Source organism: Aquarana catesbeiana, linkage group LG13 (genome assembly GCF_042186555.1).
Source record: "Aquarana catesbeiana isolate 2022-GZ linkage group LG13, ASM4218655v1, whole genome shotgun sequence".
In the NCBI taxonomy this organism is placed as follows: Eukaryota; Metazoa; Chordata; class Amphibia; order Anura; family Ranidae; genus Aquarana; species Aquarana catesbeiana.
The window spans coordinates 124,567,692-124,589,236 of NC_133336.1; the positions used below are offsets into that span (position 1 = coordinate 124,567,692).

Sequence of the window (21,545 nt, forward strand, 5' to 3'; positions counted from 1 at the left end):
GGATGCCTCCTTAACCTTTAATACAGAACCAAAGGCTGCATGGTTATAGTCCACACATTATTGTGTAATTTCATTATCTTGAATTCTCTTGAATGTGTGTAGCTTATGCACTAAAACATACAATATATGTATAAGTAAGTGAATGTGCCCCAAAAAAGGTCTGGTTCCCCAATAAGAAACAGCAGACCAAAAGCCCCTAGAGAGGAAAAAAAAGACGATTTCCCAGGTATTCCAGTACTTGAGCATGATGTTATTTCAAAGGGTAGGTGCCATTGCAAAAGAGGCATCTCTTACCCGCTGAGTCCAGACATTAGCGAGCTTCTTGAGGCGTTACCATAAGTGTCTTGATTCATTTCCATTTGTTAGTAGGCCTTTCATATTATGCAATTGTAACCTTTTTGTTTTAGATTTTATGCAGCTTTAAAGTGAGACTCCAGTTTTGTTAAAAAAACAAAAAACAAACAAAAAATCTTCTCCAGATAAACTATACATAAATATGCATAGCTGTTTAGCAAACTAACCTAAAATTGCCCTACTATGTTGTTTCTCAAATTGGGGAAGGGGAGGATGTGTTTTTATATCACAATCTGGGTAAGCTTAGAGTTTTAATAAGCAGAGAGGCATCACCTGCATCCCCTTTTAAACTGAGAAGTGTCAAAATCTATAGCAGCAAAAATGAAACGCTTTTTGTTTGGGATGGTTGTAATTTATTATTATTATTATTATTACTATACAGGATTTATATAGCGCCAACAGTTTGCGCAGCGCTTTACAACATGAGGGTAGACAGTACACTTACAATGCAAATCAGTATAGGAGGGATCAGAGGGCCCAGCTCGTTAGAGCCTACAATCCAAAAGGGAGGGTCAAGTGGAAACAAAAGGTAATAACTGTGGGGGGTGAGCTGTTGGAGAATATGAAAAAACAGTTGTTAGGTGTGGGTAGGCTTCTCTGAAGAGAAGGGTTTTCAGGGATTGTCTAAAAGCTAATCGAGTAGGAGATAAGCGGACAGATTGGGGTAAGGCATTCCATAGGATTGGAGAGGCTTTGGAAAAGTCCTGGAGGTGAGTATGGGAGGAGGTGACGAGGAAGCTAGAGAGCAGGAGGTCTTGAGAGGAATGAAGAGAACGAGTAGGTTGGTAATTAGAGACTAGGCTAGTGATGTAGCTGGGGGCTAAAATGTGGATGGCTTTGTAAGTAGTTGTTAGTATTTTGAATTTAATTTTGTTGGGTGCGTGGAAGCCAGTGGAGGGATTGACTTAGAGAGGTAGCAGACAGAGCGATAGGTAAGGTGGATGAGTCTGGCAGCAGCAGCATTCGTGATGGATTGAAGAGGTGATAGACAATGTAGAGGTAAGCCAATGAGAAGGGAGTTGCAGTAGTCGAGGCGAGAGATGACCAGTGAATGAATACAGAGATTTGATGTGTCGTTGGTTAGAAAGGAGCGGATTTTGGAGATGTTGAGGCGGCAAGATTGGACGTGGCACTTAAAGGAGAGTTCAGAGTCCAGGACTACACCTAGAATCTTGGCATGTGGGGATGGGCTTATAGTTGTGCCATCGATTTTTGACAGAGAGATCAGGGGAAGGGGAATATGGGGGAGGAAAATTATAAGTTTGGTTTTGGATAGATTGAGTTTGAGGAAGTGGTGTGTCATCCAGGCTGATTTATCCGATAGTAAATTAGTGATACGTAAGGAGACAGAGGGAGTGAGCTGAGGGGGAGAAAAATAGATTTGGGTGTCGTCAACGTAGAGGTGGTATTGGAAGCCATGGGAGGCTTACTACTTCATCTTTTAACAAGCATTCTCTTGCCTCGTTCCATCTTGCGGCTATGTATATATGTATTGTATGCATTTTTTTTATAGATATAATTTGTCTAATGTTAGTAATATCACTGTGTGTGTATAAATGGGGCTTCTTAACTAAGCTGGGACTGCATAGATTATTAGATTTTAGGAGCCTGTAAAGCATTGCACAAACAATCAGCAGATCGCAGGTATAATGCTAGGCTCATGCAGACTGTCTATGTAGCTGTCTCCCCATACCTTTTGATACAGCCAGGCAGATTCTGAATGACAGGAAGATCAATTAACTAGAATACTCATCAGCACTCTGGTAGTTCATTGAGAACTATAAGCCATGAGCTGCAAAGGATGTTGGTTTCTCTAGTTCATTTATTCACAGAACTTGAAGTGACTTGTGAATGAATGACACGGTCTTGTGGGCGGAACCCTACAGGGTCGTACACTTTTTGAATAGTGACAGTGGGTGTGGAGAGAAGATCTGTGACCGGCTGTCATGGATGGGGGGGGGGAAATCGGTGGAGAGCAGGCAGATGCGGAACATGTTACACCCTAAATATGGGTGTAACTTATTCACAAAGGTGAACTTATCCTTTAAGAAGAAGTATCACCTTTAAATTAAAAATGTTCTTTTTCTATCAGTGCTGGCTGTAGTTCCACCCAATGCTAAAGCCCAATTTGTGAGCTTTCCTATAGGGAGAGTTTTTCAGGTGCATGTATGGAGATCGAGATGCTAAGAGGGCTCCCCTTGCGGCTAAGTGCAGCGCGTTCCTGGAGTTGGGAACAGGAAGCGCGGTGCCCAAAGAAGCACACTTGGCCAGGTGCTTGTTTGCAATCCGATGAGCTCAGCCACTGAGGGATGACTGAGCAGGCAGAGCAGAACTTGCTGTGTTCAGGTAAACCGAGAAACCAGGAGCCAGGCCAGGGGTCATACACAGATAAGTTAGTCCAGAGCATACACAGGGGTGAGCCAAGGTCATACACAGGCAGGGTCCAGGTGCAAGGCGAAGGTCAAGCCGGGTGATCAGGAAGCAGAAGCAGAGTCCAGGAGCAGGCCAAGGGTCAAACTAGGAGATCAGGAAGAGAGGTCAAGGCAAGCTGGTTCACAACAGGTAATCACAGATCAGGAAGCAAGGTCAAGGTACACAAGGGAGCTGAGGAGATAATCCAGCATTGTCCTGTTGTCACAGGCTGGGTTAAATAGGGCCACTGGCGCCAGCGTCTGTTACGCCACTTGCGTGCAGTATTGCGCCTGCGCCGATGCGAGCCAGCGTGTGCTGATGCGCGGTGCACGTCTCGGGACCCTCCGTGGGTGTCCATGAATGTTCTGGGCAACATTGCCAGTACCATGATGGCCATGTCCCTGACAGTGCCCCCCCCCAAGGGGCAGCCTCCAGATGCCCAACCTAGACCACCTCTCTGGGTACCTGTTGCGGAAATTCTGCAAAAGTCTCAGAGCATGTATATTATCCACCAAGAATTTTCCTCTGAAGGATACCCCTTCCATTTGACAAGAAATTGAGTCTGCCTACCTCTTCTTCGGCAGTCCAGGATGGCTTCAACCTCATATTCCGCGTCATTGCCTATGGTAACTGGTAGAGGTGGCAACTCCTCTCTTCCCGAAAATGGACTTGGCACAGCTGGTTTCAGTAGGGAGACGTGGAACACAGAATGGATCTTGTAGGAAGCCGGCAAAGAGAGTTTAAAAGCCATAGGGTTAACCTCCCTCTTGATTTCAAATGGACCCCCTAACCTTTGACCAAGCTTCCTAGAAGGACAAGAAAGTTTGAAGTTAATAGAGGACAGCCATACCTTGTCACCCACCTTGTAGATGATATTCCCTCTCTTTCTTCTGTCATACTGTTTCTTGAAGTCTTCCTGAGCCTTTCGCATGGTTCTTTGGAGAACTTGGTAGTTACTTTGGAAGAAGTTTATTCTATCCTAAACTGCTGGTACCAGAGATTCAGGAATGGTGTTGGGTAGAAAGGATGGGTGGAAGCCATAGTTTGCCCAAAAAGGTGACTGATTGGTGGCCATGTGAATGGTGTTGTTATAGGCAAATTCAGCGCAAGGCAGCCACGAGGCCCAGTCATCTTGGGAGAAGGAGCAGAAGCATAGCAGATATTGCTCCGGGGTTTGGTTTGTCCTCCTATGTCTGTCTGGCCATTACTCTGAGGATGATAAGCAGAGGAGAGACATAACTCAATTGACAGGATCTTGCAGAGATTCTTCCAGATGTAATAGATAAGAACTTCAATCAAGTTCAGTTATCTGCTGCTGTTTCTAATTAGAAAGTGTGAATGTGCATGCATGCTGGAAGCAAACACTCTCTGACACATGTTCAGCTCGGTTACTTCCACACTTCTGGTTTATTACAGGGCGGTGCTACTGTTTTATACACAAAGATACGTCATTGCTATTTATACATCTTATTGGCTGAAATACAAGAGCAATGCAGAAACTTGATGCTTGAAGCTTGGTTGAAGCTGGTTCTCTCTTCACTTCTGCATTCTTCTAATGTGGGGGAAGCAGGGGGTCACCGCCATTTTAGTATCTAATCTGTATACTATATAATGAGTAAGGAGTTACATAGAAACATGTATACACATAAGCAAATAGACATTTTCTGATTATCATTATGTACATTACATTCCTCCACACAGAAACCAGAGGTGAATTGTACCCCTCTATCGGAGACTATATTGTCAGGTAGTCCATGTAGTCTAACTATCTCTTTGATGAAGATTTTTGCTGTGTCCATGGCAGAAGATGTACCGCGCATGGGTAAGAAGTGGGCCATTTTTGATAGTTGGTCCACTACTACCAAGATTGTAGTAAAAATCTCTGATGGAGGGAGATCAACTATGAAGTCCATAGGCTGCTCTGGGACTGGTAAGGGTCTTAACAGACCCCAAGACCTGGTTTTGGAACCCTTGTTACGCTGGCAAACCAGACAGGAATTAACCTATCTTTTGCAGTCAGATCTTAGGGAAGGCCACCACAGGTATTGTTGGATGAGCTGAAACGTCTTCGGACCCCGAAATGCCGGGCTAGCTGGTGGTCATTAAAACCCGACATGTTTCAACTAAAAAAAAGAAGACGACTTTTTTAGTTGAAACATGTCGGGCTGACCCCTCACGACTGCCGCTACACGATTTACATGCCAATTTTATCTTCTGAAAATGTGAGTTTGTTTTTTATTGATTAATTTTTAATAAATCCAAGTTTAAACGTTCTCACGCTATGTGAGGGTTTTCAACCCTCACATGCAACACAAATCTTTTGCTTGGCTCATGGTGGTATATTCATTAATGAGGAAGCCGTGCTGAATATTTCCCCCCCTGTTCTGTGTGGTGATGACATCTGACCAGATAAAACATCCAGACCTGTTGGTCATCAAGCCTTTTTGACCTGTATGGCATATGCTATTTCAGGCCACTACTTCTGGTAAGCCTCCATAGTTTCTGGTGATGGTCCTGGCACAGATTTCAACCTTCCGTGCACCTTTGATCTCCCATGGTCCATCTATCTGCCAGTTTGCTGGGTCTAAATAATCCTTCTGCATGTTCAAGAAGCACCTGCTCTTCATCACCTATGCACTGTTATCACAGACTTATATTTTATCCATTGTGATATGGTCTTTATATACAATATTGTTTCTGATTTGTATTGAACACATATATGTATTATTTTGTTCACTAGCCACTGTTACACATGTTCACGTGGCATCTTCCTTGTTCACACAGAAATGCTTGTTTTCAGGTTACTTTATTTTTAGGATTTTCGTATTTATTTACCATATATTCACAGAGCAATTAGCGCCACACTTTGAATTTTTTGTAGCTGGTGGTCATGAAATCTCTTTAAGGCCTGCAGTCTGACTTCCTGGGGAACAAAAATTTTGTCCTGATGCCACAGGAACCCCTCGTGCCTCCTTAAAGCTGAACTTCCTGGCTCTGTACACTGGAGAGAGGCTTGAACAATAGATGCCCTTAGGTCTGACTGAATTAGAAGAATGTTTTGAGTGGACAGGATTGTGCAGGGAGTGGTTTCTTCAGGAGTGTCTAGGAACATACGAGACAGAGCATCAGCCTTTCCATTCTTAGATCCGGGATGATAAGAGATGTGAAAATTAAATCTCGAAAAGAATAACGATTGGCGTGGTCTCAAACGTCTGGCAGTCCTAAGATAATCTAAATTTTTATGATCGGTAAACATCATGATGGGATGTGCTGCACCTTCAAGTAAGTATCTCCATTCCTCCAAAGCTGTTTCTAATGGCCAAAAGCTCCCGATCTTCAACATCATAGTTTCTTTCCGGTTGCGTCATTTTTTGAGAAGAAAAGGCTACAGGATGTAACAATGATTTGGGGCCTTGTCGTTGAGAAAGAATAGCTCCTGTGGCCACTTCAGACGCATCGACTTCTAGAACATAGGGCAATGCAGGATCAGGATGCTGAAGAACTGGTGCTGAGACAAATACTGCTTTAAGTCTGTCAAAAGCTGCCAAGCCTCCGGGGACCACTGGAATATGGAATGCAAATGGGTTAGTTGGGTAATGGGTGATATAATGGCTAAAAAGTTCTTAATAAATCTTCTGCAGAAGTTTGAAAAACCGATAAATCTTTGAAAGCCCTTCTTGTCTGAGGGGGCAGGCCATACCAGGATCGCTTTTACTTGCTGGGGATCCATGGCCACTCCTTTAGTAGAAATGACAAGACCCAAGAAGTGGATGGTTTCTTTTTCAAAGTCGCATTTTTCGGCTTTCACATACAATCCATGCGTTCTTAGAATATTTAGCACCTTCTTCATGTGAACTCGATGGATCCCCAGAGTAGCTGAGAAAACAACGATGTCATCCAGATACACAATGAGGAAGTGGTCGAGATGGTCTCGTAAAATATCGTTCACAAAATGCTGAACCGTGGCTGGAGCATTGCAGAGTCCAAATGGCATTACCAGATTTAGAAATTTCCAAAACGAGTTCGGAATGTCGTCTTCCACTCGTCCCCCTCACGGATGTGAACCGGGTTGTAAGCACCTCGTAAGTCTAGTTTAGAGAAGACTCGGGCAGAACGGAATCGTTGGAAGAGTTCTTGGATGAGAGGGAGTGGGTAGCGATTTTTTGATGGTGATTTTATTCAGCTCTCGGTAGTCTACACAAGGTCTTAAAGTTTTATCCTTTTCCTCAAAGAAAATGCCAGCACCTGCAGGGGATGAAGAGGGACGAATAAATCCTTTTTCCAGGTTTTCATCGATATATAGTCGTAACGTTTCAAGTTCAGTCTGACAAAGGAAAAATACGACCAAAGGGAATTTCGGAAACCTGGAAGCAATTTAATAGGGCAGTCGTAGGGACGGTGGGGTGGAAGGGAGTCTGCTCCTTTCTTGTCGAACACATCCAGGAATTCTTGGTAGGCAGAGGTTACATGTGGGTTGGCACACGAAACGGGTTGTATGGTCAGGCAGCTGGTGAAGTCCTTAGGACAGGGGCAAGGCAAAGCTGCTGACAGTAGGCAGATGAAAACAGAACTTCATTCTTGAGCCAGTCAATGTAATGGTTGTGTGCTCATAATCAGGGGACTCCCAGAATGACCGGAAACAGAGGAGAGCACAAAACCTCAAAGCGTACCAGTTCTTTATGGCCAGAATTGGTTGTCATAGGAATTGGCAGGGTGTCATGGGTAATCAGTCCAGAACTGGGTAGAGATCCATAAGCCAAATGAACTGTCCACTGCTGCTTCTTGGTAACAAGGGGAATTCCAAGTCCTTTGGCCAAGGTTAGGCCTGAGAAGCAGCTACAGGCCCCAGAGTCGATGGCTGAAAGCAGGATCTCTTCTTTTGTCACCGATAGAGAGATAGGGTGAACAGGGTGAGATGAGGTAAGCCCTGATACTTGACAGTGTGTAGGAGGCTGGTAGGATGGATGGCTTCTTAGGCCTGAGATGGCAATTTTGCAAGAAATGGCCATTGTCTTCACAGTAAAAGCAACAATTCGCCTGTCGGCGGTAGAGCCTTTCTTCAGGTGACAGAGCAGGGCGGAACAGACTAATCTGTCTGGGCTTGACTTCAGACACAGGAAAGCTGGGGGGAACAGATGCCAGACGAAAGAGCGTTTCAGGCAGTTTTTGGGCTGATTGGAGATTCTGAGACCTTTCAGAGAAACGTTCAGGTAGGCGCCTATCCAGCTGTATGGTTAACTGGATGAGGCCCTCTAAGGTATCCGGGATTGCTACCTTGGCCAGCTCATACTTGAGGGACCCTGATAAGCCCAGTCGATATTGGTATCTTAGGGCAGCTTGATTCCAGCAGGTGTCTGCAGCCCATGTGCGGAAGTCCACTGTATAATCCTTTGCAGGATGCTGCCCCTGCTGCAGGGTGTGCAGAGCATTTTCGGCCATAGCTGTACATTGGGGTTCGTCGTATATCTGGGCCATAGCCCTGACGAAAGTGTCAACAGAGTCAGTAATGGGACTTTTCAGCTCTAACAATCCATGGGCCCAAACCTGGGGAGCGTCCAAGAGTAAGGATATAATGAATCCAACTTTAATATTCTCTAGAGAAAAAGTTCTTGGTTGCAGAGCCGGGTATAGCAGACAGGCATTTTCTAAAGGCCCTAAACTTTCTTCGGTCCCCCGAGAATTGTTCAAGGATCGGCACACATGGTTCAGGAGGCAGAATCGACACTGTGAGGGGAGATTCCTGAGATAGCGCAGCAGCAGAAGTACAGGTGGAGGTGGGTCTTGAATCAGGAGACCCGGAATCCAAAGATAAGTGTTGCAGACGACCCTCTAATTGAACATAGGCTCCTTGCAGTCTCTGCACTGCTTGGGTAAGTGCAGAGACCTGTTGATACATAGCCTCTACAGGGGAAGTGCCTCTGTCGATCTCTGACATGGCTGGATTATACTGTCAGGTGCGTGTATGGAGATCAAGATGCTAAGAGGGCTCCCCTTAAGTGCAGCGTGTTCCTGGAGTTGGGCACAGGAAGCGTGGTGCCCAAAGAAACACGGTTGGCCAGGTGCTTGTTTGCAGTCCGATGAGCTCAGCCACTGAGGGATGACTGAGCAGGCAGAGCAGAACTTGCTGTGTTCAGGTAAACCGAGAAACCAGGAGCCAGGCCAGGGGTCATACACAGATAAGTCAGTCCAGAGCATACACAAGGGGCGAGCCAAGGTCATACACAGGCAGGGTCCAGGTACAAGCCGAAGGTCCAGCGGGGTGATCAGGAAGCAGAAGCAGAGTCCAGGAGCAGGCCAAGGGTCAAACTAGGAGATCAGGAAGTGAGGTCAAGGCAGGCCGGGTCACAACGGGTAATCGCAGATCAGGAAGAAAGGTCAAGGTACACAAGGGAGCTGAGGAGATAATCCAGCAATGTCCTCTGGTCACAGGCTGGCCTAAATAGGGCCACTGGCGCCAGCGTCTGTCACGCCACTTGTGTGCCATCGCGTGTGCAGTATTGCGTCTGCGCCGATGCTCACCAGCGTGCGCCAATGCACGCTGATGCGCGGGGCACGCTCATGCATGCCTCGGAACCCTCCGTGGGCATCCATGAATGTTCTGGGCAACATTGCCAGTACTGTGATGGCCATGTCCCTGACAGAGTTACTGCAACCATTATAGTCAAAGTCCCTTTTCTCAGTCCCACTGTGAACAGCCCAGCGTTGCTGACTGTTCCTTCACAAATTCAAATATTATCCAGTGCAAAGTTGGCACTGCAGCTTTGTTTATAGTTATACGAAGTGTGAAGGATTTTATATATTGGTCCTTGTTGATGCACACATGATTCATGTTTTATGCACATATGATTCAGGCTTTAGCCCCTGTTAAAATGTCAGGTTTCTGTGATGTAAAAAAACGAGACAAAGATAAATCATTTCAAAACTTTTTCCACCTTTTAATGTGACCTATAAACCAGTTGAACAACAAACTGAAATCTTTTAGGTGAAGGGAAGTAAAAATAGAAAACTAAAATATGGCTGCATAAGTGTGCACGCCCTTAAACTAATACTTTGTTGAAGCACCTTTTTTGATTTTTTTTTTTTTTTTTTACAGCACTGTCTTTTTGGGTATGAGTCTATCAGCATGGCACATTTTAAATTGGCAATATTTGCCCACTCTTCCTTGCAAAAACACCCCAAAACTGTTAGATTACGAGGGCATCTCCTGTGCATAGCCCTCTTCAGATCACCCCACAGATTTTCAATGGGATTCAGGTCTGGGCTCTAGCTGGGCCATTACAAAATTGTAATTTTCTTCTGGTGAAGTAATTCCTTTGTTGATTTGGATGTATGCTTTGGGTCGTTGTCATGCTGAAAGATGAAGTTCCTCTTTATGTTCAGTTTTCTAGAAGAAGCCTGAAGATTTTGTGACAATATTGACTGGTATTTGGAACTGTTCATAATTCCCTCTACCTTGACTAAGGATCCTATTCCAGCTGAAAAACATAACAGCTCCAAAGCATAATGCTGCCATCACCATGCTTCACTGTAGGTATGGTGTTCTTTTGGTGATGTGCAGTGTTGTTTTTACACCAAACATATCTTTTGGAATTGTGGCCAAAAAGTTCAACCTTGGTTTCATCAGACCATAACACATTTTCCCACATGCTTTTGGTAACTTCACATGTGTTTTTGCAAATTTGCAAAATTTAGCCAGGCTTGGATGTTTTTCTTTGTAAGAAAAGGCTTCCGTCTTGCCACTCTACCCCATAGCCCAGACATATGAAGAATACAGGAGATTGTTATCACATGTACCACACAGCTGGTACTTGCCAGATATTCCTGCAGCTCCTTTAATGTTACTGTAGGCCTCTGGGCAGCTTACCTGACCAGTTTTCTTCTCGTCTTTTCATACATTTTGGAGGGACGTCCCGTTCTTGGTTATGTCACTGTTGTGCCATATTTTTTCCACTTGATAACTGTCTTCACTATGTTCCATGGTATATCTAATGCCTTGGAAATTCTTTTTGTACCCTTCTCCTGACTGATACCTTTTAACAATGAGATCCCTCTGATGCTTTGGAAGCTCTCAGCGGACCATGGCTTTTGCTGTAGGATGCGACTAAGAAAATGTCAGGAAAGATCTACTAGAACAGCTGAACTTTTAATCAGAGGCTCTTTAAATGATGGCAGGTGTGTACTGACTCCTATTTAACATGAGTTTAAATGTTATTGCCTATTTCTGAACACATCTACATCCCCAGTTATAAGAGGGTGAACACACTTATGCAACCACATTATTTTAGTTTTTTCTTTTTACTTCTGCTACCTAAAAGATTTCAGTTTGTTTTTCAGTTTATAGGTCAGATTTAAGGGGCAAAAAGTTCTAAAATTATTAATCTTTGTCTCGTTTTTTTACACCATGGAAACCTGACATTTTAACAGTGGTGTGGAGACTTTTTATATCCAAATTGAAAAACTTTTTTTGAGAGTGAAGAAGTGTTTGTCTTTTTTCCTGCTTGTCTTTGTGATGTAGGAGTGCTGAACCTTATGCAGATGCGTTTTAACGCAATAGGTGGTTTACGTTCCTAGAGGCTGCTCACCAGCAACTGCAGGGTCTTTCTGGACCCTCAGAGAGTTTGTTGAAGTTTTGAAAGGATGGTAGCACCACACCAGCTTGAACTGAGTTTTTAAGACAATCCATAAACCATATGATACTCTTGTAGGTCCTATTCTTATTTATATGGACCCAATAATGTGAGTGAGCTTTAGCTTAAATGAAGGGGTACTGGAGCAGAGACTGAACAAATGCCACACCAAGTCTATGTGAAGTTGACAGCTACAAGAAATGAGAACAAAGGTGGTATGGCAAAAAAAGAAAGGTATGAGAAAAAGCAGCAGAAGTGTTCAAATCCCAGGTCAAAGAGGGAGGTGAGTGGGACTAAAACATTAGATACAATTGAGAAGATTCAAGATTGAGTGTGTCGTGTGATGTCATGGTGCAAGGGAGCCAAATGGAGCTGCTGGAGCCTTGTGTGTGGGTCTGCAGGACAGGAGCATGGCAAGCCGGGAGCGGGATTGTCACTGCTGTTTGGACTGAAGGGACCACCTGGCGTGGAGAGAGACTGTCACTGGGACTTAGGGGAGGATGTGTTGTGCCGGTGAGGTGTCATCATTATCTGTGCTGCTGCACACTGCTGTCAGTGTCACTGTGAGAGTCAATTTCGTGAGTGTGTGTGTGTGTGTGTGCCCAGTCTAATTTCTTGCCCTCCTGGGTCCTGTCCCTGAGCTACTAACTATATTAAAATTAAAATAAGAAATGTGTTTTTTTGCTTTAATATCTGCCTTAAATCACATTGCTAACTGCGAATTGTACTTGTACTTGTTTGTAGGCTAAATACAATTTGCACTTAGAACTGTAAATTTGTAAAAACTTGGCCATAACAGTAAATTTTGGGTGTTGTCACTTGTCAGTAAATGTAAATCTTGTAGGTTGGCAACAATGATGGAAAGGGAAGTGATACATGTGAAAAAGACCACACTGGAGCTTGAATGGCCTGAGGGGTAGGAGGGGAAAAATAAAATAAAAAGGGACATGCAATGCCATTATCATTTTGCGGGGAAGGAGTGGTAGATATAAGGAAGACCATACTGGGGCTGGAAAGGTCAGAGGGTTAGGGGCAGGGCAAAGGAAGAAATATATATGTATGTATGCAGTGGCGTAGCGAGGGGGGCGGAGGCCCCGGGCGCAACATTTGGGGGGCGCAATCCCATGTCAGTGTGTGTCACTCTGGCTCCGTCATCCTAATTTCTATTTCCCGTGTCCCCTGCGATCCGGCCGCCATGTTTAATGTCAGCTGGGCGCCCGGCACCCTGTGATTGGGTGAATGGGGTCATGTGAGGCGTGGGGCTGACCTGTCCTTAATGCTCCTGGAGTCCCGCCTCTGCTATCTTCTTCTCCTCCTCCTCCTCCTCCTCCTCCTCTCCTCCTGACCGCAGCATCTGGGACTTGCATCATTCCCCGTTGGTTGTGGCAGACAGAGGTCAGATCGGTGGTGAGCAAAAAAAAAGCAGGTGAGACGAGGGAGCAGCCGCTGCTGCAACTAATCATCCTCTCCAAGGCAAAGCCAGCACTGTGAGTTCTGCCTCTCTCCTCACAAGAAGTGCATGCATACTTTCCTGGCTTCCTATTGGCTGTGAGACTCGGGACACTGAGCTGCTTCCAGTCCAATTAGTCCATGCAGCATACTGCTCAGAGCTCCTCTGCTGTTCCATGGACATGTGTGCTGCTGTACCCAACATGTAATGACATGGACATCTCTGGGTCACTCACTGTGGTATGTGACACTCAGCATGTATAACACAGTCACATAGGACAAACTACATTTACAGTCTACACTACACACATACACAGAGCATCACCCTCTTCCCCACTTATCCCAAATGTCCCTCCTCTCCCCCCACTTATCCCCAATGTCCCTCCTCTCCCCCCACTTATACTAAATGTCCCTCCCCTCCCCCCACTTATCCCCAATGTCCCTCCTCTCCCCCCACTTATCCCAAATGTCCCTTCTCTCCCCCCACCTATCCCAAATGTCCCCCCACTTATACCAAATGTCCCCCCACTTATACCAAATGTCCCCCCTTTCTCCCCCCCACTTATCCCCAATGTCCCTCCTTTGCCCCCAACTTATCCCCAATGTCCCTCCTCTCCCCCCACTTATACCAAATGTCCCCTTTCTCCTCCCAATTATCACAAATGTCCCTCCTCTCCCCCCCACTTATCCCCAATGTCCCTCCTCTCCCCACACTTATACCAAATGTCCCTCCTCTCCCCCCCACTTATACCAAATGTCCCTCCTCTCCCCCCACTTATACCAATTGTCCCTCCTCTCCCCCCACTTATACCAAATGTCCCTCCTCTTCCCCCCCACTTATACCAAATGCCCCTCCTCTTCCCCCCCACTTATACCAAATGCCCCTCCTCTCCCCCCCACTTATACCAAATGCCCCTCCTCTCCCCCCCACTTATACCAAATGCCCCTCCTCTCCCCCCCACTTATACCAAATGCCCCTCCTCTCCCCCCACTTATCCCAAATGTCCCTTCTCTCCCCCCACTTATCCCAAATGTCCCCCACTTATACCAAATGTCCCTCCTCTCCCCCCACTTATCCCCAATGTCCCTCCTCTCCCTCCACGTATCCCCAATGTCCCGCTTCTCCCCTCACTTATCCCCATTGTCCTGCTTCTCCCAATTATCCCAAATGTCCCTCATTTCCCCCCACTTAGCACCAATGCCCCCCTCCCCCCCACTTAGCAACAATGTTCACACTCTCCCCCAAGTTAGAAATGAGCACATTGCCCCCCCCCCATTTAGCACCAATGCCCCAATAACTTAGCACCAATGTCATCCCCTATCCCCTCTCTTTGCACTAATGACCCCTCTCTCCACTTAACATTGCACTCCTACTGTAAGTTGTAGTTGCTTTTGGTGAGGAAGAGACGATTTGGGAGTGGAAGGAGAGCTCTGTACTGGAAGGGGGGCTGTAAACTCCCCTGTGAGATATGCATTCCTGATCCCTGCAATCTGTATGTAGCACAGTCATGAACTCTGCACTCTGTATGTAGTACAATCTTGATCTTTGCATTTTGTATATAGCAAACTCCTGAACTCTTCACTCTGTGCAGAATGCATAAGTGGTATTTAACAATGCCCCATTAAGACTCTCCCACTGTTAGGTGGTGGTGGCATGGTTAAGTTCCTGCACCTATTATCTGAGGAAAATATCCCTGCATATAGTACGTCTGCAGTCTTTCACTGTATCTCCTGTAGTATGTCTACAGTCTCTGACCATCTTCTGTATCATGTCTGCAGTCTCTGACCATCTCCTGTATCATGTCTGCAGTCTCTGACCATCTCCTGTATCATGTCTGCAGTCTCTGACCATTTCCTGTACCATGTCTGTAGTCTCTGACCATCTCCTGTATCATGTCCACGGTCTCTGACCATTTCCTGTATCATGTCTGCAGTCTCTGACCATCTCCTGTATCATGCCTAGCACTAAATATTATGCACAACCCTTCAATCGGGGTTATTATTAGGCAGCCAATCAGAGGCTCAGGCTGTGAGTGGGGAAACCCTTTGCATTTTGACAGCCACAGCACGTAAGCAGCAGCAGAGCAGTCCCTGAGCCCTCATTCTTAGGTGCTAAAAGTCCACAGGTTAGGGGGCGCAAATTACTTGCCTTGCCCTGGATGCGAACAACCCACGCTACGCCACTGTATGTATGTATGTATGTATGTGAGGGACTATGATATGTCTATATCACTGTGGGAAGGGAAGTGGTAGTTTGAGAAAGACCATACTGAGGCTAGATAGGTCAGAAGGTTGGAGGCAGGGCAAAAAATAAATTGAATACATACGAGTAGAAACTATGCTGTGCCAGCAACACTGTGGAGAGGGAAATGGCTAAGAAAAGACATGATAGAGGGCAGGTTAAAGGAAAAAAAAGGAATTTAATGGATACAGGAATACATTGATAGACTGAACCTTTAGGGTGTGGAACTAGTTCAGCAGAGGTTTTTATGCTTTCATTTAAACCATCAGATGTAAGAGTATTGAGTTGGAAAATTCATAAAGTTTCTCTTTTGGAAGTAGTTTCTCTAATATGTTTTACTGAATGGACAAAGGTATTTGCTTAATGATGGTTGCTGTACATAGATCAAAGTCCCTGTTGTGCATACTTGCAAAATGGTGAGATAAACTGTCTTTATATCCAATTTTAATAATGTAGCTGTGTTTGTTGAGCCTTTTTCTAAAAGTTTGCATGGTTCTACCTAAATATTGTAATTTACTGGGGCAAGTGATCACATAGATTACATAGTCAAAGGAGCAGTCCACCCGGTTCATGACATTCTATTGCTGTTGGATGTTATTGAATGAGTTTTATCAGAGATTGTCTTGCAGCAGAGACATTTAGTGTGATTGCATCTGTGGCGTCCTGATGGTTTTTGTTTTTGTGACCAGAAGGGTCCGTTGTTGAACATGACTCAGGGCTCTCAGGTTCTTGAGAGTCTTGGCTCTACGAAGGATGAGACTGGGTGTAGGGGTAAGCTCTTTTTTTAATAATGGATCTAACAGCAGTATATGCCAGTGTTTTTTTTTAGTATGCCGAGGATGTCTATATGGTTCTTGCACTGAGCGATAAATGCCAGAGAGCTGTTTTGTCTCTCAACTGGTTCTCTTGGCGTGTGCATGAGGCAATCGGTTTGTGTTAACTCTCTTGCTTTGGTAGGAGCTTTCAAATAAGGTTTTGGGGTATCCTTTTGCATGAAACTGATCTTAGAAGCTGTCGGCTTGTTTTTTAAAGTCTTTTTGTGCGGTGCAATTCCTTTTATAATAGTTTGAATTGTCCAAATGGAATATTCCTTAGCCAAGGTTTATAGCGGCAGTCGTTTTTGCTGGTTATAGTTCCATCTTTGTTGCCCTAATGGCTGTATAAATGTCAGTGGTCCCAAAATAGTGTCAAAAGTGTCCGAACTGTCCGCCGCAATGTCGCAGTCCTGATAAAAATCGCAGATCGCCACCATTACTAGTTAAAAAAATAAATAAATAAAAATGCCATAAATCTATCTACTATTCTGTAGACGCTATAACTTTTGTGCAAACCAATCAATATACGCTTATTGCGATACCAATAAAAAAGATATTGTGGGGGGTTTTTTTTCAAAATTGTCACTTTTTTTTTTTGTTTATGGCGTAAAAAATAAAAACCGCAGAGGTGATCAATTACCACCAAATGAAAGCTCTATTAGTGGGAAAAAAAGGACACAAATTTTGTTTGGGTAAACCATCCCATGACAGCAATTGTCAGTTAAAGTGACGCAGTGCTGTATTGCAAAAAATGGCTCGGTCAGGAAGGGGGCAAATCCTTAAGGGAAGGAAGTGGTTAAATGATAGAGACAGAATATCAACCAAAAATTCTGAAAAAACACATGATACAAATGTTATAAATTAAATTGCAGTTCAGCGAGTAAAATAAATAATTGATCCAAATGACTGAGCACTTGATGGAGAAACCCTTCTTGGCAAGCACAGAGGTAAGACCTTTCTTGTAGTTGGTGACCAGTAGGGATAAGCCGAACACCCCCGGTTCGGTTCCCACCAGAACCTGCAAACGGACCGAAAATTTGCACGAACGTTAGAACTCCATTGACGTCTATGGGACTCGAACGTTCAAAATCAAAAGTGCTAATTTTAAAGGCAAATTTGCATGGTATTGTCCTAAAAAGGGTTTGGGGACCCGGATCCTTCCCCAGGGAACATGTATCAATGCAAAAAAAAGTTTACAAATGGCCATTTTTTCGGGAGCAGTGATTTTAATGATGCTTAAAGTAAAAAAAAAGTGAATTATTTCTTTAAATATCGTACCTGGGGGGTGTCTATAGTATGCCTGTAAAGTGGCGCGTGTTTCCCGTGCTTAGAACAGTCCCTGCACAAAATGTCATTTTTAAAGGAAAAAAAGTCATTTAAAACTGCAGCTTTAATGTAATGTCGGGTCCTGGCAATATGGATGAAAATCAGTGAGACAAACGGCATGGGTACCCCCAAGTCTAGTACCAGGCCCTTTGGGTCTTGTATGGATATTAAGGGGAACCCCACACCCAAATTAAAAAAGGAAAGGTGTGGGGCCCCCGGGCCCTATATACTCTGAACAGCAGTATACAGGCGGTGCAAACAAGACAGGGGCTGTAGGTTTGTTGTTAAGTAGAATCTGTTTGTAATTTTGAACTGGTACATTTTTAACGTGTTTAGCTCCAGCCAAAAAATCTATTTTAAGCTTTTTGGAAAACATAGGGAAGGGTTATCACCCCTGTGACATTTGTTTTGCTGTCTGTGCTCCTCTTCAGAAGATTTCACCTCACTTTTTGTCCCAATGGCAAATGTTTTTTGAAAATTTGGGGTTTTTGTGAAACAAGGATTGGTGATAAAGCATCAGTGGAAAGGAGAAAAGTTTTTCCCATATTAACTCTTATAGGAGAGAATTTCCCTTCCTAGGGGTAGATTTCATCTCACTTCCTGTTGTCTCCTTCCGTTTGCAAGTAGGAGTCATTTGTAAGTTGGATGTTTGAAAGTAGGGGCCTGCCCTATATACTCAACAGAAATTTGGGCCTTAGGTGTTGTGGCCACAACACTGTAAGCCCTCACAGGGCCCTGCTGTGAAATATTAGATCAAGAATTCTAATTACATGTCCCTGTTGAACAGGGGCTGAAAAATTGGGCCTTAGGCACTGGTGCTGGTGCCAGAACACTGGAACCCCTCACAGATACTCTAGTTGGAGCGCAGGAACTAGCCCTGCTGCAAAGAATTGCATCAAAAATTGTAATTACACGCCCCTGTTAAACAGGGGCTGAAAAATTGGGCCTTAGGTGCTGGTGCCACAATACTGCAACCCCTCACAGATACTCTAGTTGGAGCGCAGGAACTAGCCCTGCTGCAAAGAATTGCATGAAAAATTGTAATTACATGCCTCTGTTAAACAGGGGCTGAAAAATTGGGCCTTAGGCATTGGTGGCGGGACTGGCGGCGCCCAGAACCAAAAATGTTCTTACAAGCTATCATCATGATCATTGAGGAGGAAGAGAATAATTACTCAGTATAACAGGATAGTCACTCAGCATCAGCATAGGCAGTCTTTGAAGGGATTTGACATTTCAAAAAAATGTATTCGGTTACATCAGCATCAGGTGCTTGGTAGCTGGTGGTGATCCAAGACTGATTCATTTTTATGAAGGTCAGTTGATCAACAGAGTCGGTGGACAGACGCACCCTGTGATTGGTTACAAAGCCTCCAGCACTGAATGTGCATTCTGAAAGAACGCTGGATGCAGGACAGGCCAGTAGCTCAACTGCATACTGTGCAAGCTCTGGCCAGTGATCCATCCTCAAGACCCAGTAACCCAGAGGATTTTCGGTGGGAAAGGTGTCCAAGTCAGATCTTGCCCTTAGGTATTCCTGCACCATGTAAAACAGACGCTGGCGATGGTTGCTGGAACTAATCGTACCTTGGGGCTGCGGACTAAAAAATTGTCTGAACGCATCGGTCAGACGGCCACCTTCTCCACCGCTCCTCCTTTGACTGACCGAAGCCTCAGCAACACGTTGTCCAGAAACAGGAGTTTGTAACCTCCCAGTCTCTGGGAACGCATTGCACAGACCTTTCTGCAAGGCCTCCCGAAGATGTTTCATCCTCTGCTCCCTCTGCGATGGCAAGATAAGGTCAGCAACCTTACCTTGTAACGTGGATCAAGGAGGGTTGCCAGCCAGTAACGATCCCCCTCTTTGATACCACGAATACGAGGATCCTTCCGCAGGCTTTGCAGGATCAGGGAGGCCATGCAGAATAGGTTTGCTGAGGCATTCGGTCCGGAGTCCTCTGGGTCACTAAGGACGACATGATCCGCAGCCACCTCCTCCCAGCCACGTACAAGTCCATGTGTTTCTTGGGACTGTAAATGATCCCTTAAAGACTGCTGCTGATGCTGAGTGCCAGGCTCCACCTCCATACTGACACAATCCTCCTCCTCGTCCTCCTCATCTTCTTCCTGTGTGATCGGCGGGCACGCAGGAACACTGTCTGGATAAAGGGGGCCTTGAGAGCTAAGGAAGTATTCCTCTTCCTGCCTCTGTTCTGCCTCAAGCGCCCTGTCCATTATTCCACGCAGCGTGTGCTCCAACAGGTGGACAAGGGGGACAGTGTCCCTGATGCATGCACTGTCACTGCTCACCATCCTCGTGGCCTCCTCAAATGGTGACAGGACAGTGCATGCATCCCTGATCATGGCCCACTGGAATGGGGAAAATAAACAAGCTCCCCTGACCCTGTCCTGGTGCCATAGTCGCACAGGTACTCATTGATGGCCCTCTGATGCGTGTGCAGCTGCTGCAGCATGGCCAACGTTGAGTTCCACCTGGTGGGCATGTCACAGATTAGGCGGTTCTTGGGCAGGTTAAATTCCTTTTGGTGGTCTGCCAGCTGAGCACTGGCATCATATGACCAGCGGAAATGCAGACAGACTTACCTGGCCTGCCTCAGGACATCCTGTAAGCCCGTGTACCTGCCCAAGAACCACTGCACCACCATGTTAAGGACGTGAGCCAAACTGGGCACATGGGTCATTTGTCCCTGTTGGAGGGCGGAGAGGAGGTTGGTGCCATTGTCGCAAACCACCATTCCTGCCTTAAGTTGGCATGGCGTCAACTACCTCTGAACCTGCCCCTGCAGAGCTGACAGAACCTTTGCACCAGTGTGACTCCTGTCCCCCAAGCACACCAGCTCAAGCACCGCATGGCATCTTTTGGCCTGCATACTTGAGTAGCCCCTTGAACGCCTACGGAGCACTGCTGGTTCCGAGGACAAAGCACAGGAAGAGGCCATGGAGGAAGAAGAGGAGGAGGAGGGGGTGGAGGAGAGAGGTGTATCAGAATCAGTAGTGGCATTTTGGAGGCATGGTGGCGGAACAACCTCCAACACTACTGCACCTTGTCCTGCATCTTTCCCAGCTGCCAGCAGAGTCACCCAATGTGCCGTGAAACTTAGGTAACGTCCCTGTCCATGCCTGCTGGACCATGAGTCAGCGGTAATATGCACCTTACCACTGACCGCCCTGTCCAGCGAGGCATGGACATTGCCTTCCACATGCCGGTAGAGAGCCGGAATCGCCTTCCGTGAGAAAGTGGCATTTGGGTACCTGCCACTAGGGATCCGCACATTCCATAAACTCATGGAAGGGGGGAGAGTTTACCAACTGAAAAGGTAGCAGTTGAAGTGCTAGCAATTTTGCCAAGCTAGCATTCAACCGCTGGGCATGTGGGTGGCTGGGAGCGAACTTCTTTCGGCGGTGCAGCAGCTGGGACAGGGAAATTTGCCTGGTACAATCTGACATTGGTGTACTGAAAGCAGATTGCCCACAAGTACTTGGCTGTGACACACCTAATTCTACACCTTCATTCCTCTCAGTGCAGGTCTCAGTGAGGACTTAAGGTATAGTGGGGTTGGAGATCTCAGCTGATGAGGAGCAAGGAGAGGTCCTCTTTGCTCTTTGGTGTGGGTCTTTTAGATACGCTTGCCAACGAACTGCATGGCAGGTCAACATATGTTTGGTCAAGCTTGTGGTGCCCAAGCGGGAGATGTTTTAGCCATGCGAGATACGCTTGAGACATATGTTGCAAATAGCAGCGGTGCAATCTGATGCACTCGTCTCAAAAAAGGCCCACACCAAAGAACTTTTGGAATAACGCGCAGAGACAGCAGCGCCCTGCACATGCGGAGCTTTGCGGTGTGATGCAGTCAGTGTGCTGCCCTTAGGCTCGCCCCTGGAGGGCATCCTGCCTCGTTGGTGATGTGCCTCCTCCTCCTCGTCTCTCCTATCAGGCACCCACGTTGAGTCAGTGACCTCATCATCCCCTCGCTCCTCATCACTGGAGCAAACCTAGCAGTATTCTGCAGCAGGGGGAGCATGACTGCCAGATTGCTGTCCTTCTTGGGCACCCCCTCTGTCCGTGCTCACGTTACTGCCTTCATCTAGCTCAGTATCATCATCAGAGCCTTCTAAACGCTGGGCATCTTCCTGGAGCATGTACCCAACACTGCGGTCAAACAGTTCGAGGGACTCCTCAGGAGGACATGGTGGGGCTATGGAAGGAGTCACTGATGCCATTGAGCCGAGGGAAGAGGCTGCGTTGGCAGCTGCTTTGTCAAAGTACCCTGAGCATGGGTGAGAGACGATGAGGAGGAT

At 45.9% G+C, this 21,545-nt stretch overlaps 1 protein-coding gene across 1 annotated transcript in view; it reads left to right on the forward strand.

Moving 5' to 3' along the window:
- PAK6 (p21 (RAC1) activated kinase 6) overlaps positions 1 to 21,545 on the forward strand; it is a 290,545-nt gene that overhangs the window by 42,457 nt on the left and 226,543 nt on the right. The gene's annotated exons all lie outside the window — the stretch shown is intronic.